Here is a 19564-nt window from a genome sequence, read left to right on the forward strand (position 1 = left end):
AAAGCTCGCTAGAACATATGGTATTTTTTTTAAGGGAATCAATTTCGGTCTTATGGTTAACCGTGATTGCAAAGCTTGCCTACGTCACAAAGAATACACATGTTGATTACAGCTGAGTTCGATGCAGAGATTCAAATTTTAAGAAAGAAAATTCAAGGGTGTGTAACAATAGATACGTATTGCGTTTTCTAACATAGACTTATATATCCTAAGCGTTAGGTTGTTTGCATACTACAGGTGAAGAAAATTGGCATTTGACCAAAAAAGTCGAAACCATGTCACAGACGTGACAGTATCCTCGTATCATCGCTGTGATATAAGGTTGGCCTGTAGACACGAACATAGCTCCCTGGATGAAACCAGTGATAACAATTTTCACGAGTTGCTTTGATTTTACCTACATTGTAGAGCGACAGAGAGACACACAGAATAGTTTCGAACCACAAATCATTGTTGTTGAATCGTATTTCCTTGCTGGCTGTTTCAAAAAAAGGTAGGTGTTTTTATTCTTCTGGTAAGTTGTATTCCGCCTTAATCTGACAGACTGAAAGATCCGCTTAAATCGATTTATTTAGTTATAAAACTAAAGTTTCATTTGAGCTGATACTCTTTCTTTCTTAATCAGAACGTTTGGAGCAAACCGACTACATTGTCTTGCAGGAATTCTCATTTTCTTAATACACATAGCTTTTGACATTTTATACCCTTTGCGAACCTTCGTAGTCACTTGTTTCAAGGAGGTGTTAGAGACCGTTCTCGTACGGTGACTTTTCAACTTCAAGCGAGGACACTTTGTTTCACATTTCAAATGCAAGACCGATCCATGCTTGTCCTAGGATGAGAGTGCATACATCGTCATGGTCACACAGTTACAGTCTTTTAGGGGACAGGGTTTGCGAGTGGATCAGGTTGCTTGGTGTTAGGGGACAGGGTTTGCGAGTGGGTCAGGTTGCTTGGTGTTAGGGGACAGGGTTTGCGAGTGGGTCAGATTGTTTGGTGTTATGGGACAGGGTTTGCGAGTGGGTCAGATTGTTTGGTGTTAGGGGACAGGGGAGTTTGCGAGTGGATCAAATTGTTTGGTGTTATGGGACAGGGTTTGCGAATGCATCAGATTGTTTGGTGTTAGGGGACAGGGTTGTGAGTGCATCAGATTGTTTGGTGTTAGGGGACAGGGTTGTGAGTGGGTCAGGTTCTTTGGTGTTAGGGGACAGGGTTTGCGAGTGCATCAGATTGTTAGGGGACAGGGTTGTGAGTGGGTCAGGTTGTTTGGTGTTGGGGACAGGGTTTGCGAGTGCATCAGATTGTTTGTTGTTGGGGACAGGGTTGTGAGTGGGTCAGGTCGTTTAGTGTTAGGGGACAGGTTTTTGCTAGTGGATCAGATTGTTTAGTGTTAGGGGACAGGGTTTGTGAGTGGGTCAGGTTGTTTAGTGTTAGGGGACAGGGTTTGTGAGTGGGTCAGGTTGTTTAGTGTTAGGGGACAGGGTTGTGAGTGGGTCAGGTCGTTTAGTGTTAGGGGACAGGGGATTTTGCTAGTGGATCAGATTGTTTAGTGTTAGGGGACAGGGTTTGTGAGTGGGTCAGGTTGTTTAGTGTTAGGGGACAGGGTTTGTGAGTGGGTCAGGTTGTTTAGTGTTAGGGGACAGGGTTTGTGAGTGGGTCAGGTTGTTTAGTGTTAGGGGACAGGGTTTGTGAGTGGGTCAGGTTGTTTAGTGTTAGGGGACAGGGTTTGCGAATGGATCAGGATGATTGGTGTTGTTTTCAGTTCTTATTGCAAGATCAGTTCATATAACGAAACTACAATGACTCTCAGTTATACTCACAAAAATCGTCCAAAAAAAAATGGGATTCGGTGAAAGCCAATTTGCTTATTTGATGTACACAAGAGAAATACTTTGAAGAACTATAGTACTACTGAAAAACAAGATATCATTGCTAATTAGCTTGTATTGTGTAGCATTTATTGAGAATTATTACATTTTCCTTGTTTTCGTTAATTATGTTGAATGACCAGTTATTATTATCGTGTCGAGTGTAGTTAGATGGCGCCGTAGATCCCAAGCCATGTTTATCGACAAATATTTAAGTCAAGGTTCTTCATCATTTTCACTTTAAAAGTTTTCAAGTTTGCAATTCTTAATTAACATGTTCTCGTGTGAAAAAAAGCCGTGAACCTGGCTAACTTGGTTATAACCAAATGACAATAATTTCTCATAGGACAAGTGCTAAAAATATTCCAAATATAATACTTTTATCTGGTACTGTTAACTAAAGTTTGGTACCAAGAAGGTCACATCTCTGTAACGATTCCTTTGGCCGTCCCTCGATAGTATTTTAATCACTTGAACGGAGGTGCGAAAAAGTTGTTTTCTTAATATTTTTACTGCTCGGCCTTTACACGGACAAGGTCAGCATTGTGCTTAGGGCATCGAATGGACGAGAAATAGTTTTTGATTGATAAAACCCTTGAGAGTATTTGTAAGAGCTTGAGAAGTATAGGATTTATTTGATTGACATATTTAGAGCTGCTAAAGTGCGAGATAACTGTAGGATATTAATGGTGACAAATACGATTAACTATACGATATAATAATCGAAGATATAAAGTAATAACACGCAAAACCGACTGTGTTAATAGAAACAAACTTAACAAAACAATCAGCCTATAGATGTATGTATGTATATATATATATGTTATGTAATACATATATTATATTATGGTCCTAATCATATTGCGCTGGTTTTATTATTTCTTCTACTTCTTTTTCGTTCAACAGTCGGACGCACTGTGAAGGTTTTTTTTAAGATGTGTCCCATCTTTTAGGTTATATACTGTTTGCACTTTCTGACGAATTACTTTGGTCACAATATTTTAAAACTGTCACATTTAAACTAGGTGAACTTTATACAAGCATTATCCTTTAGCTTAGTCCACCAAAATAGTACTGAGGGCCTATCAGAAACGATAATACTAATTCCCACGATTGTTTGCAAATGAAAATATAAAACATTAGGCCTTGTTATGAGAGACACAAAGTAATCTATATACTTGACTAAGCCGTTAAAACTAACTTGATACGTAAAATTGGTTTGCAAATACATAAAAGGGTAATTGAAATATGTAAACTCACAAGACAACGTAACTTGAAGCATTAAGTTTGCGTTAATATAGGAGAAATATCTACATATTGGCTAGACGTATAGGCTGTATTAGATTGTATGGTTGGAGAGTATAACGTGGGCCAATGTAGGGCTAATAAATACACATTGCTAAGTGTTATAGCTGAGATGCGCTGGCATATAGAGAGAACACGTAGGCCTTTACTGCTGATACATGCATTATGTCTATATAGGCACTATCTTTACCATGTTTCTTTTTTTATTTTATTCGAAAACAAATCGCTTGTTTACCATCACGGAATACAAAACTTGTTGCTTTGTGGAATGTAAGCGGGGTTATCGCGGTTAACCCTCTGAGGGGGAATCTTTATCACCAAGTGCGAACATATCGTTTTTAAGCTGATTTTATCATGATTTCAGTGTTATCTTTCAACTAGTCTTTGAAATTCAATCTAAATCCTAATCAATTCTTTTCTTGTTCGACATAAAGATAGTTTAAACACATCGTCGCATCTGCTTTGAATGTGAACTTTTTGACTTGAAGTGTTTCTACATTTCGAACAAGTTCGAACCGCATGGGCGATTGCAATACCATACATAGATTTAAATGTGGTATGTAAGAAACTGATGATGAAATATATACGATGGATTTGAGTGAATTTATGAATTCACTGCTGTAGGTATAACGTTTGAACTCAGTCCAAGAAAGCCAGAGAAAACAGTTTTTATTCCGTCGTCACAATTTAAAGTTTAAGTGCTCGTCACTTTTTAGAAGAAATGGTTTATAAGCTGACTCACTTTTATTATTATTATTATAATTATTATTATTAATTAAACATTTCTAAAGCGCACATATATATGTAAAAACATAAGCTATGGCGCTGTACAAACTTAAAAGAGTAAAGGTAAAAAAGATATCAAAAAGATATAAGAAAGAAGTTGTTTTTATGTTGAGTCTAAAGTTATTGAAATACATTTTAAATGTCTTTAATTTCCCTCTGAAAGTATTACTGGTATCTTTGAAACCATAAAATCCTTTTTCCTTGGGGATACTGGAAGAGGTCTCTAACCGTATTTTATTGTTTTGCTAAGAGCAAACCGTAGTTAGTCGCAACACTGATATAGCTCATTAGCGCCCATATACGTGTAACACGTATGCTAGATAATCCGATTTAGCAAGGATTATTTGTCTGCAAGTAAAAGTATCATCTGTAAATAGAGAACGTATACAAAGTCAAGATGAAATTTTGACATAATATGGTATTACTGCGGAACGCCGTTTATACAATATAACAGCTTTTTAGTGATAACATAACGGGAAAGGTTGTTTAGCATGTGTATTCATCGTTAGTTAACGTTCGTTGCTGGTTCTGTAAAATAACAGAAGTTATGAACGTAAATATTTTAATTAACATTCGCTATTCGTTGTATAGAAGAACAGTTGAACGCGCTTTAATTGCATAAATTTCATTAAGAATAAACAGTTAACAGTTGGTATATATGACTTGACACCCATTATTTTACCTTTACACTTTAGAACCGTTTTGTATCATTTACCACACATCGGGACACTGCCAATTTGCATATTCATTGTAAAGATGTTACCCAAAATGTGTGTGTTATATTCTCGTTAGATGATTAAGGTGCTTATGTATCCACATAATCCACATAATGTGTCTAATTAATCATGGAGGATTTGATATGGATGCATGTTTATTGCGTGAAAACTGTTTGTCAATTGTCGCAAATACACAAAGTTGGTATCTATGCTGAACTGACCGCAAAGAATACATCTTACAAAGCTGTAAATCTCCTTCAATTAAGGAGTCACAAATCGACCTTTTGCGGTATCCATTAGTCTGTGAACGCAATGATGGTATTATCGGTTAATGAAAAATAAATATAAAAGTAGGAAAATTATCCCGATAATAGAAGAAACAAAACGTTGCACTATAGTGGAGTTGTTATTTAACTATAACGAAACGACGTGAAAATTCCCGCTTCAATTTACCCGTTCAAAAACACGTCCCACCGTTTTTCATATACCTCTGCAAAATTACGTCACAGGCGTCCTGGCTACCCGTATTCTACCTACATAATAAGCCTACAACATGTTTTCAAATAGTGCTATAAAACACTTTAGCCAAACTTGCCCAGTAATGCTGAAAAGAAGTAATTGATAAGACTATTATAGGGTACCACAATTGACTTCTTGACCACGTGAAGTTGGTTATGAGCGAGTGGATAATGACCTTGATTCTTATCATTTCGATGTAACTACTTGGGGTAGGCCGTATGCATGCTTACTGTGACCTTTGTACCTTGCCCATATGAAGCAAAATATGTGATGTAATGAGTAATGAAGGAGAGCAGGTGTAATTGGTGTTATAGAACTAAGATTCACACCAATTTTCACACCGGGCTGGGAGTACTGCATCGTAAAAAGGGCGCAATATCTTTCAACATAATACTATCACTATCATTACTGGCTATAAGCATGCAGGGAGCAATGGACGATCCGACCCTCTGAAAAGTAAACATCCATCCGAAAAACGCCAGCTAAATAATCTTCTTGTGTAGATTCTCGAACAATCGAAAGAGAGTGAAACTTTGATCAATGACTGTTATGACAGTAGATATCTTCTTTCAGCAAATATTCCTTGAACTTTGATGAACCGTCTCCGATTTATTTAGGCTGAACGCAAATTGACGAGAGATATATTTTATCAGTCAAACTATTTCTACAAATAAATTTGCCATTAGTGCCATTTTGTATAATTTATTGCAGAATAAGTAACTGCATCAAGTTCGTGAGGTATTGAGAATTCAAAACCCTGGCAGAAGTCAACTGTTTAGCATCTTCGGCTACCAAATATTAGGTTTCTAAACGTCGAGTGGGCGTAGGTGAACTTAGCTATACGATGAGTTCTCTGGGATGAATCTGTGAGAAAGGTGAAAGAAGGGTTGTGAGAAGGGTGAGGGAAATGGTAGTGGAATATGAAGAGGACGATGAGAAGCGAAAGGAGTAGGTTTGAAACCTACCATTTTGCTAAGTGATTCGTACTCGCTGCTGTGTGCTTTCAGCAACGTCACTTATAATTTCATGCAACCTGCACATATACTGGAGGTCGCAGAGAGTTGACCCAATTCACATCGATTAAGGTCATTCCGGGGCAAAGATCCGAATATATTAAGACTTGTTTTGGATTTCGTGAGACGAACATATATGACTGGGTAAATCTAGTTTGTCTAAGGGTCAATGTTCTCTTAGGTATCAACATGAACGGCGGGATTTATGTTATCGCTTTGTCTGCTGGGTATATGTCTGTCTGGCTAACTTAACACAATAACGAAGGAGTCAAAATCATTTTACTTTTCAATGAGATAATCCTAATGGATAAAAATTTGTGGATAGTTTTTCATCTTTCCGGGGAAGGTCATTCACTTACTTCAGCCGCCTATCGTGATTTTCTTATAAATGAACGTGCAATGTTACGTTTCAGAAATAGTTCTGTCTGCCTTTATTTGAAAGATCACTTCGTGCCCCTTTCTATATTGAATTTTCGGACTGACCGTGAACCTTCGCGTTTTACAAAGGGTTTGCTGGTCTGGATCTAGAGAGGGTGTGGGGTGTACACCCACCGTTCCCCCTCAGCCCCCCCCCCCCCCTTTAAAACCTCACACAAAGAATTTAAATTATAATCACAACTTTGAGTGTAGAATCAGCCTAATTATACGCATAATTTATAAAATATATATGCATGCATGCGTCAGAATGCACCATTACACGCCATTTTTTTTTAGTGGAGGTGGACCCCCCCTACATCCCCTTACATGGGAATCAGCTTCAACGATTCCAGGACCACGCCACTCCCTATTTAAGATCCTGGATCCGCCCGTGTATCATTTATAAATATGATGGGTATCGTTCTTCATGTAGGCATTGACTATGTTCAAGTTAGCCAATGCTATACTGTGGAATCGCATCACATTCATGAAACGTTTCGCTCAATTGATCATTGATTACATAACATCCTCGATGAATGTTGCTAAACGCCTGTCGTTTATTTTTATGATGTCGATGTGTGAAACGAACCACTTTCCTATCTTTTTGATAATAGTTCCGGATGTTCCAATTTGATTTGACAACAGTAAAAGACTATTTATAACGTTGCCTCCCGCTTTGCTCTTTCATTATTGCTATAACAAAGAGTAAGGTCAGTTTGTGTAGTACAAAAAACCCTTCAATACCAAGATCTACAAAACACCCGAATGTTTTGTATCGCGCTATCCTCAGTGATTTTATTCTGTTGTGAATCCTATCGCCTACTACGTTAAGTCAATATGTTTGACTCGTAGGATGGCAACTCCGTTCTGTCAACTTGGATGACTTCATAACTAGTCAACGTGTCGCTTGAAAGCATTGACAAAACCTCAAAAGCGCCACCAACTACAACTAATTTCACCAGAACACGTATGATTTATTCCTCACTGAGTGGTAGTGGTACGATGACCTCATCAAAGTTATTGATACTGTATGGCCATTACATCGATGGTCATTTAATCCTACAATATGTACCTCTTCCGGTATCCGCGCGATGAACTGTTTCCCGTGCTCTTCTTCCCCCCCCCCTCCCCCAACCCTTCACCCGACACCCACGTTGCCTTGGTTAAACCATCCACCACTACAGGTGCCTCTCAAATACTAAAATGATGGTAAATAGAGACACAGGTCATTAGCCATCAATGTGGTACCACGATGATCGCATCGAGGGACCATGTGCGAATCCTAGGAAGAACGCATAAGCTAGATACATTTGAAGAATGCGGTATCATAGGACACCTCACCTGTTGACCTTCTTGACCTCTGTAAGCTGTCCTGTGCACGCATACGGGATTAACTTTCCATTCCAACAAGACAATTCTTTTGATAAAGCTGGGTTTGTGCTTTTCCGTTTTATATAAAATATCTTAAACAATGGACACCTGGTTTGCTTTTCGCGTGGATTTCAAGTTCACAGTGGTTGCAGCAGTTGTACGGACTCTTTTGAGTAAACAAGTTTTGATGTTATTTTATTAATGATACACGTACTAAAAGAAAGATAATGTTTTTAAGCATAATGACAAGAATAAATTGAATCTTCATTTATGTTGTAATAAATGGTTAACACTTTCTACATTCCCATCAGAAAACATTTTTTTAGCTTTCGATAACTTCCCTTTCGCTGTTTTTGACGGATTTAATTATATATATAAAACTTATAGTCCAGGTGATATATGCGCATTGCAACAAGTATTCAGTATATATATTTCCACCTATATAGTTGTGTATAGGGTCTTACCATAACGACTATATATGGTTTAACCTATAGCACAATAGTCTAGATAGCGTTTTGAACTCAGTTTTTCGACTATAAATTCCACAATTTTGTTGCTGTTATCCTTTTCTCTACACTGCTTTGTTCGAGGTATAAATTCTTTTGTCGTGTAGCGACAGCAACTTCTGATTTTAAGAGAGGTACTGTAATGAGTTTTATGGGAATTATGAAAAAACTTGGCATAACCTCTGAAAATTAATTGAAGATAATTAATATTTGCAGTAGTATAGTATAGAAGTCTAGGATAATGCCTCAATGCATATTGCACTTATAATATTAGTTAATTGGGCCGTTGACTTCAAAAAGTTAATTTCATGGTACAAAGAATAACACGCAAACGTTTGCCATGCATGAGAGATTTGTTATCCTATATTTGATGCACAACAAGGTTCCAACTTAAGACCTGTCTGCTTAGCACAATGGAATATTACCTATTAAGGGAATACCAAATTCACTAATCTTTCGGCATAGCATATATATGTCTAGGATTGCGTGCAGAAGTAACCATCATTATAATATTTTCGCTCCCGGCCCAGAAAGAATATATATATATATATATATATATATATATATACATATATATATAAATATATATATATATATATGTATATATATATATATATATATATATTTTATTTTTTTATTTTTTTTTATGACGACTTGTCTTGTACAATTGTTCCGTCGCGAAATTACGTTGTACAGCACTCTACCGTTGGAAAAGTGGTCAAGCGACATACCATCGTCTGTTATAACACTGCGTAAGTTAATATCATAAGGTGATCTCCCGTCGCTCATTGTGGCTCTTATAAAGGCGCAGAACAATCCTTTGCTGCTCGAAGAAGTTTCTCCTGGATGTTCTCACGGTGAAATTTCAATATGTGAGTGTCAACTTTTTCGTGATACTTGAACAGTTGATTGACATCTAGATCGGTTAGCGACCATTCTCAGCAGGCATACTGGGCATAAGATCCCTTCGTTAGCTCGGTACAATGCTTTAATTTACATTTGTTAACAGATACCGTAGGTTATGAAAATTTATATAGATAGTTTGAAAGAGAAAGAGTCCTTCGATAATATCAAAATAATTCATGCGAACAAAATGATTTCTTAGTCATGGTAGGGTGCGTAGGTGTCAGTGTGGGTGTCAAGTAATCGCTTATCATTGTACTGGTGTCGAAAACCCTTACTTAGACTTCAAGAGGCAAAAACCAATGTTGATTACAAATTAAAAATTGATATATATATATATTTATATGTATTCTTATACTTGTCCAGTATCTATAATTCTCTATGACTAACGAGAGTGGGAACAATGATGAACAGCAGGTCACGGCGTAAATGCAGGGAACGTGTAAACACTGAATTTATTGTGTTAATATTAGTTTTTCAGATGGGGTAATAAAACTTGACCCCCGTTATTTTCGGTTTATCTTTCTGCTTTTCGTTTTTGGTTTCGATGATAATCGTAACCTATGCATTCATGCAGGCGGAGAGAGGGTGTGTGTGTAGGTGCGTGTGTGTATGTGTGTGAGTGAGACGCCTCGCTTGTAATCACGATATCTCAAGAAGGGAATGATGGACCATCTAATATTTGGTGTATATGAGTACCTAATTGAGTAGGAGAATCCTATTGTTTTTTTGTTTTTTTTGGGGGGGGGGAGGTCAAATGTCATTTGGAGTCACCAGGGGCCAAATAGAGAAAACCTTGTAAACACGATATCTCAAGGAGGTAAGCTTGGACCAATCTCATATTTCGTGAGTATGAGGACCATAATTAGGAGCAAAATACCTATGGATTTTGTGGAGGTCAAAGGTCATTCGGGGTCACCAGGGGTCAAATTGTGTTAACATTGTAAACACGATATCTCAAGATGGAAAGCTTGGATCAATCGCGTATTTCGTGTGAAGGAGTACCACATTGAGTTCAAGATCCCTATTGCTTTTGGTGGAGGTCCAAGTCCATTTGGGGTCACTAGAGGTCAACTTGTGAAAACCTTTTACACACGATAACTCAAGAGAGGATGGTTGGAAGAATCTCATAGTTAGTATGCAGTTGTGACACGTTCAGTACAAAATTTTATTGAGGTCAAAGGTCATTTGGAGTCACCAGACGCCAAATTGTGGAAACCTTGTTTTATAAGCTACCGGTACCGTATCTCCCACCGACCAGCCTATCAGAGAATAGGTTGGATGTAGTTTCGTTGTGACCAGGCAGCGTTTATGAAACTTAGCAGTTCGTCTAGTTAGATTTTTTACTATGTCCAATCTCAATACGAAATAATTGTGTAAAACGGTCTTAATTTGGCAGTGAGTTCACGAGCTGTCTGGATCGGCTGTTGATCTCAATTTGTGTAGTCTCTTCCACCAGTTTCAGTATAGCTAGGCCTTAAAAGTAACGTTCGACTTTCGTCACGTTTATGATTATGGGACTACTTGAACAAACCTGGCTAGGCCTGTGAGCAATTGTATGTTGTCTAGGCCAGCAACGGTTGGGTAGAATAGGGTTCGTTAACCACAACAACAGTCAGAATACCAATACACGTAAGATGGCAAAACATCTCCTAAATAATTTCTTAAGACATTTTCCTACTGGTTATCAGTCATAATTCGCGCAAAGTATAGAACAATTTAAGGAGTTTTGAGCCAAGTTTGCTATTGTTTGTGCTAGGATTTTTGGAAGATAGATGCTCTTACCTCAGGTTTTCATTGCGTGAAAGATCGCTTTGATTTAGACAGTGTAATGGAGTAATAGCTATATTTTTTGTGCATCAATCTGCAGCTAAAAGACAAGATAAATACCGGGGCAAATGTACGAATTCGCGCTAATCGAGTAGCGGTTCAAAGTAGCAGTAATGTACTCTATAGGCTTTGGACTCGCGCACACCCAGCTACTGGTTATATTATATACCAGTAATATAGGAGCCATAATGTAACAGAAGCCGAGCTATCTTCGTAGTTGTTTTTACAGATGTTATACTTTTAATTGTTTAAGACATTATATGCTTAGCTGCTTATTTATGATTCTGCGACATGTTTTACTTTGTTCAACACTTTTGGTGGAAAAAAATTTAAATTTCATACTGCAAAGAAACATGACTTTTCAATGCGCAATTATATGTAGCACCATGCATCTGCCTAACTGCCTAACCTTTGTTCATAGAAAGTATTGATGTTGCAGATCTGTACTTTGGAGACTTGAACAACAATCATATAGGCCTAGTGGCTAGTGAAATTTGGCGAGTAGATTTTTAGGGATTTGCCATATTGGGTACAAGAATCCTGTTGCTTGTGAGGTCAAATCTCCTTTGAGGTCACCAGAGGTCAAACTCTGAAAAACCTGTTACATGATATCTAACGATGGAAATCGTGGATACCTCTAATACTCTAATAATCAAAATACCTCTAATAATCAAAATGGTGGTTGGACCATTTCTATTGTAACAGCTAGTTCTGGTTATACTAACAAGTAGAAGTCTAGTGCACTGAAGTCATCGAAACCTCAATGCATTTTTCATTCTGGTTTCTCTATATATCCTTTATGAACACACAATGCCAACTAGAGGTACGTTACGTGTGAATCCGAAATGAAAAGTCAAGGAACTTTTCTTTCTTGGAAGGTTCTCTAAGTTTATTATAACGGCCATTATCATGTAAATTTGTGGACATAGTCAGTCCAGCTTTACCCTTTTTATGGCCTCGATAGGTCCAAGGTCATTGTCAACATCACCCTGGAAGCTGGTCCAATGTCCGGTTTAGGTATATGCGCGTTGGTCAAAGGGTTGAAGAAAAGTCAGCAAGTGAGTAAATAAGCAACTAAGCTGATCTAAGAGAACTTGGAGCAATATGATTTGCCCTCATTTCTGTTGACAATGAAACAGAGGTCGGAAAGAGAGAGTCTTACCTGATCTTTAGTCGATTTCGTTTTAAAGTGTGGTTGTATTTTGGAGTACTACGAGGGATCCATACTAAGCTGGTAACAGTTGATTTCTTTATAACGTGATTGTATTTTGGAGTACTACGAGGGATCTCTAAACTAAGCTGGTAATAGTTGAATTTGTTTTCTTTCTGTCAGTTTGATTGATTATCTCATTTGCTCTACGTCAACAAACCTGTTTGGTTACAGAAATATACGTGTCATCTTTGTGAATCATTTCTGTGATGGGGTTTCAATTCGTTTAACAAAAAGGAACTTTGAATTGTGTCTCATCCAATGTCAAGGTAAGGAATATAATTTTACTAGTTTCCGAGAGGTAAGTCTTCTGTACGTGCTGTATAGGCTTACTTGTATGTATGTATGTATGTATATGTGATCTTCCCGCAAGCAGGAACTCGCGAAAGAAGCCATGGAGGCTTGTAGACTCGCTAGCTGACCGAAGCCAATCTCTCGGCACACATCCATTTAACGTCCATGTCAGGAAGTTGTTATTGAACAACACCCTTGCCAGACGACACACATTGCTGTCGGCGGGGAATCGAACTTGGATATAAACTGTACCTGTGGGTTACAACGTTTAAATTTGTAAGTAGTATCCACGCACAATTTTCAAAATGAGTATGGGGTTATCAATTCGTGTAAGTTCGCTACGAGAAAAGTTCGCTATTTTAGTTGTGCCTGGGCATAATTATATGCCAATACTGCACGTCAAATATACCGTTTTGCAACTCTATATTAACCTAAGAGACACGGAATCTGGAGCTTAACTTGTGAATATTCTCGTAATAAATGCCAAAGTATTTCCGAAACAGGTTGGAGATACATCATATGGGGGGGGGGGGGGGGTAGGGGTAGGAAGCAATCAGACCATTGCATCGGTGTTGCCGTATCAGTTTTCAGCAAATCATTGGCTCTGAAAATTATAGGCTATGACCCCTCGCTCGCCAAGTATTTGGTATTTGTTGTGGAAACCAGCATTTACCAACGATTCCGAGGAAATCACTGGATCAGGGACCAGCCCTACGGGTAACAAGGATCATTTTACAGTCGGAATTCATCGAAAACATTGTTAGGGGTGTTTCTTTTCTGAATCCAAGTTCACGACGCCACGTTAAAGCTTTGTGATCCATATTGGGTCGCGCTATAGTTTGCGAAAGCGTGGCTGCAGACCACATTGGCCGATTAATTCTTAAGGTGGTTATACTCTCAAACTTATCATTTGATTGTTTTGATGCCAAACATCATGTAAACTTATCCTGTATTCTCAAAACTTCTTATCACATTGTCGGCTGTTCTTTGTTCTGACTTAAGGAATTCCGTCATGTTCATATCGGACAAAGAGCTACCCGTATTTACAAGTAGGGATTATGCTAGTGTTATCACATAAGAGGGATCCACTTGATTTCTGTTTTGACATAGATCAATTTTGATTAACCGGATGACATGCAGAGCTTACTATAGTTTGTAATAAATATTTTCTTTAAACATAACCCTCTTGGCTCTCTAAAAGAAGGATCGCGTCTAAGTTCATCATTCACGGTCGTAACCCATGACCCAATTAAAACGACATTCAATGACTAAGTAGGACACAGCGTGTTTACGAAACACAAAATGAAAAGAAACCGGATCTTTAGCCAGCTTCAACCCTCTGAAAAATTATTTATGCCACCTTTTTGTTTTTTATCAGCCTACTGAACTCAAGAACTACTTGGAAAAGTTTTCATGCGCCTGTATGCTTCTATAAAGCAGCTTTCGCGTTGATCTTGATAATAGTCGATGCTATTCGATGTTAAATTGTCATAACAATGTAATGCATTGCACGTTTTTTTTCCAAATGATGTCGAAGGTGAACATTTTGTAAACGATCTATATTTTGCGAAGCTAAAGAGCACACAAAATTTGAATAATATCACTGAAACTTGTGAAGAGTTTAAAATACCAATCTCATATTACTCGTTCTTTCTCAAGTCATTGTGAATATTGACTTGCTTCAATGTCTAAGAGGTAATTTCAGAATGCCACCATTTGGTACTATTACACAATTCCGATTCGGATGTATATCACCGGTGACCCCTCTTTGAATTCCTCAGTTTCCTTAGGTAGAGTATGAAAATGATTGTTTTATCCTTTATAGTCCTGTCCCTATGTGAACCCAGCCTTGGGGCAGTAACCCCAAGAGCCGGGTCTACCCCCACTTGTCAGGTATGTGCATGGGAGCCTCAAAGATTGTTACACAACCTACTGATTTAATTTGGAGATTAATCCAACGCTCTGTGTAAGTCGGCATTGAACGGCATACGATACTTATGATTATCAAATACCTTAACATCCATAAACATTAAAATCTAATCATGAATACGAGACATTTAAGCAATATGAAAAACAACAGGTGAGGATTTCGGAAGGCTATTTTTGTGTTTATTCACTTTATATTATATATATATATAGACCCGTTCACTTTTTTGTCGGAGTTTCCGTTATCGGTTTGTCCTGTTTTAGTTGGGGAAAATGATGAAATGGTGATCCCTACTCCCCTAGGAACTAAGTACATGATACTGTTCAATTCGTGAGGACGTCGACTTTTTGGGGGTCATCAAAGAACCGTTGTAGTGGATTAACTGTGGTTTTTTTTTGCTATATATGCAGTACAGACGAAGAGAGGGGAAATTAAAAAAAAAAAAAAAAAGGAATCGGTAGTCGCGATCCCAAATGAGTGGAGGTCGCTACACGACTCATAATTGGGAGTCGCATCATCGTTATTAGTCGGACACATTTACACAGTTGAAAACAGATACTTATGTCCGTTACGGTTTTGTTATCTCAAGATTCAAGAATAGCCAATGGGATGGATGTGCATGTGCTAATGGGATACTATCCTTAACATTTTTTTAATTTATTTTTACGTGCCGGAATTTAACACATCAGTAAGTTACAGTCGGTATGCCGGTACTATGTGTACACAGCAGGCTGTTTAGCAAGACATAAGGGGCCAAAACCTTGGGCTGGATGAGTTGTGGTCAGTGCTTTGGTGACATCTATGTTTGAGACCCGGAGTTAACACGAAGTTATACTTTTAGCACGCTAAATGTTAAAGGCAATAGTGACTATGATCTCTAACTTCGGACGAATGTCTTTTTTTTTTATTACATGAATGTTTTAAATTCGTTCTTTCGATCGAGTCACGTTTTGACACGTCTGCAATTTATCTTGAAATTCAACGAATGTTTGGCTTCATTAGCAAATATTTGAACTCATTTTACAACTCAGTCAGCTCATGATCATTTATCGGCGAGGCCAAGAAAAGCATCACGTATTCGAAGAATTCCAATGACGCCATAGGTTTAAAGTACGTGATTAAATAAATAACACTCTAAATAATAGCGTGACGAAACATTGATACAAGTTTCATGAGTGATCTATGAGGTATAAACGTATATATTGTTTGTTCAACAGACTTGAGAAAAGGGTATGGTGGAGAGAGATGGGGTACAACAGCTGGGTCCGGGGCAGTTAACATGTCCTGGGGTCACTAAGAGGAGATCGAGAAAACGTATAATATAAAGAATAGTACATTATCATATTTATAAAACAATTGCTTTAAATTCCGCTTGAGTCAGCTCTTAGGGTCACTATTAGCTTTATATTAAACTGCACAGAGCGAAGTGTCAATATCACATACTAATGATATAGTATGCGCCTCCAAGCACGTTACACGCCATTGTGAAATGTGAGTAATTACCTTTGTGCTATCACTTGATCATCAATTCTTTACCTTTTAATTTTTCACCTACACCACTCCCCTGCCCCCTCCCAAGCCCCTTCTCCTTTCATTTATAGGTGATAAATCCTCCACCTACACCCTCCCCCTCCCCCTACCACTCCCTAATCCCTTGCCCTTTCATTTATAGATGATAAATCCTACACCTACAACAACCCCTCCCCATCTCCCTCCCCTTCCCCTACCCTTCTCCTTTCATTTATAGGTGATAAATCCTACACCTACACCACTCCCCTACCCCTCCCCCTCCCCCTACCCCTCTCCAATCCATTGTCATTTCATATATAGGTGATAAATCCTCCACCTACAACAACCCCTCCCCCTCTCCTCTCTTCCCCTACCCCTTCTCCTTTCATTTATAGGTGATAAATCCTTTCTTGAGAGTGTTTTAAATTTATTAAATTGAAGGAATTTATTAAGTTTGGTTCAATCCTGACTGAAATATGACATCGCATATTTTTGAATAATTTTAATCCTACTTTTCATGGAAGATGTAATTTATTGTATCGATATTAGATTAACAAGTTCTGAATTTGTAACATTGTCAGCCTATATAGATCTTGCCCAGTTCTAATGAGTAACACATGCATGTTTCACAGTAGATTGACCAGACGACCACAAGGGATGTCAGAGGGATTTGATCATTGACTTTACTCATGTCACAATCATATCACAGGGGTTTATAAGAGGTGGCACCCTGGTGGTAACTCTTTAAACATGTTGAAAGTTCGACATATGTTTGTATGTCTGCACTTGTATCTTGTATGATTGATAGCGTGAAACCTCTTTTTTCGAAATTCATCTGAGAAACCCTGATTTATCAACTCTCATGGCATTTGAAATATGTTGCAGATCACTTACAAAATTAGTGTCATGGTTTTATTATGATGTTGCATATGTTACTATCTAGTGATACCAGACCATTAATCCAACTATATTCACCAGGAGTAATGCAATTAGGTATAATATTTCCAAATAAAAATTGAAAGAAGATATTTAATTTGTTGGATATCATTATATTCTCAATGTGACTAAATAGGTAAATATTATATATATAATATTTTTTCAATAGCCAATGTTTAATTGGCATTCAACAACTAGGCTATGTGTATTTCATTAAAAAAAAACGTTATTGAATTATGTTCTTAAGGGCGGTTTATATTGATACGAAGCTAAATAACTATTAGTGAGCACCAAAGTAATACTTCCCCCCTTTTAATGCATTAAATTAAATGATGAATACATATCAAAAATTATATCTGAATAGTTTCTGGCTGATTTTATCATCAATATAGTAGAAATGTACAAATCTAAAATAATCTGAAACTGGTTGGAAACAGCTTTTATAATCTGTATTATTTGGATCAAACTCCTTTCCACAGATTCGTTTGTTGTTATAATAAGGCACAGGTTGGCATTTGATCTAACAGAATCTCTGAATAAGGATTAACATTTTGCTAAACATTAAGCTTTGAAGGAATACTCCGGTGGCATTGTGAAGAGTAAATATTCTACACTGTAAGTTGAAACCCCGCCCCCCCCCCCTCTCCCACCCTTCATATACTGTTCCTTATACTGAAAAAAACGTTCAACATTACCAAAAGACCTTTTGTGTGTGTGTGCGGAAGCATTACGCTTCCATTGAATTGTACCGGTATATTAAAAAGACAAAAACAAAGATATTTTCATCTCCGGCAAATATCATGATGCCATCACTATCTCTTCTCTTGCCAGTTGCATACATAAACATTCACCCAATGTTAGAAACCTCTATCTTCGCGATATAAAATACATTTAGGATGTGTGATTTTTGTAAATTTCCAGCCTTTTGCTAAACAGTTAACTCTAGCAACCGGGTTAACCCTATAAGTAACACTTTTAAAAGTGTTATGTCCTTGGAGAAAATTCGCTTTAATATTTGGAAGGGTATAACGACTGCTTGGTATCACTTTAAATGTGAAGGAAGTTCCACAACCATCTTAAACCAATCTAATATCGATGCTGTGAATAATCTCCCTCCCCTTCCTTTTTCAGCCCTTCAACCCTCCCCCCCCCCCGTCACTTACATTGTATACAAGTTTAGACTTTAACATATTCATTATAAGCATCTTCCTTATACAAAAAGGAGCTAAAGCGACAGTGGGTTCACTTCGCTTGTAACAGCAGACCTTGTGTGAGAATAGTTCATTAAGAGTTCATTAACCTTTGAATTTAGACCATGTTGTTGAATACAACAAAGGAAATATAGGAAACTATATTAGCAAATTATCGATGACACAAGTCATCATATTGATGATAAAAAAAAATTAAAATTGAAAAACCACAGCACTATATAGGGTATATCGTGTGGTTAACCGATCGATGGTTACGCCATGGAGCAATGCAGTTATCAAATGTATTGATCAAATGAGCACTGACATTAAACGTTATGGTGCGGTATCGAATCATTGTTATATTTTCCACTCATTTACGTTGCTCCTCTCGACGCAGTTAGTTTCACCGATATTTTCACGAGTCCATATAGTTTCAGCCTAAAGCTCTCCCTTAATTTAACAAGTACTGTACCGTGTGTTAGCCGCATAGGTTCTTCAATTCTTGTTGGTACCCTCCATTTCAGGGCCTTTTATTTTTTAATTATTGTACTTATTTTTACCTTTATATACAACTCGGTTAGCTACAATTAGGCCTTTGTCTAATCCCAATCAAGGAAATAGTAATGTAACAATGTAACATATAACAGAGGTATTGAAGTTAACCTAAACAAGTTATACACATTTAAAGTTTGTCATGGCTTCTATAGTTTTCGTTTTATTAAGAGCACCGGCAGAATAAGTCAATGTTGATTACTACTTGTGCCAATGGTTTGGAGCCACTCGGAACAGTAAACGATTGAGTTGCGCATGCGTATTTTGGCTGGCGTGAATGTCGGGCACGACAGATCGATAGGAAAAGACACGTTTGTAACGCAATTGACCATAACAAAAATCCGAAGTAACTGTAGGCTTTATCTTGGGATTTAGGATGAAATTGGCCAGACATATCAATTGAAATAGGTGAAACTCAAAGAGTGCATGGGGTGGGGTGGTGGGGGGAGGGAGGGAGGTTGATTGGAATTTTCCGGGATTTAATTTCTTTCCTCGTTTCCTTGAAGTTGAATCTATCCTTTGTAAACTTATCCTAGATGACAATAGACAGGAGAACCTGACTTCTTAGCCCAATTAAAATACGTCACAGCAGTGGTAATCAGTATTAATATTTTGTAACATAATTTGCTACCCGTTGAGAGACATAGGATATAACCTAGTTGGCCCTGTATACTAGCCATTAACTTCAGATATAGTATGATGTGTATATAAG

The 19564-nt window shown here is 37.6% G+C and overlaps 1 protein-coding gene across 2 annotated transcripts in view; it reads left to right on the top strand.

Annotated features, from left to right (window-relative positions):
* The first annotated feature begins 337 nt into the window (after nt 1-337).
* LOC139979222 (thrombospondin type-1 domain-containing protein 4-like) overlaps nt 338-19564 on the top strand; it is a 159777-nt gene continuing 140550 nt past the window's right edge. Inside the window, exon 1 of one of the 2 annotated variants that reach the window (XM_071989980.1) lies at nt 338-493. The gene's annotated coding sequence lies outside the window, so the exon portion shown is untranslated. The remainder of the gene's footprint in view (nt 494-19564) is intronic. The other variant, XM_071989982.1, reaches the window with a different exon arrangement.

This window comes from Apostichopus japonicus, chromosome 13 (assembly GCF_037975245.1).
Source record: "Apostichopus japonicus isolate 1M-3 chromosome 13, ASM3797524v1, whole genome shotgun sequence".
Taxonomy (NCBI): domain Eukaryota; kingdom Metazoa; phylum Echinodermata; class Holothuroidea; order Aspidochirotida; family Stichopodidae; genus Apostichopus; species Apostichopus japonicus.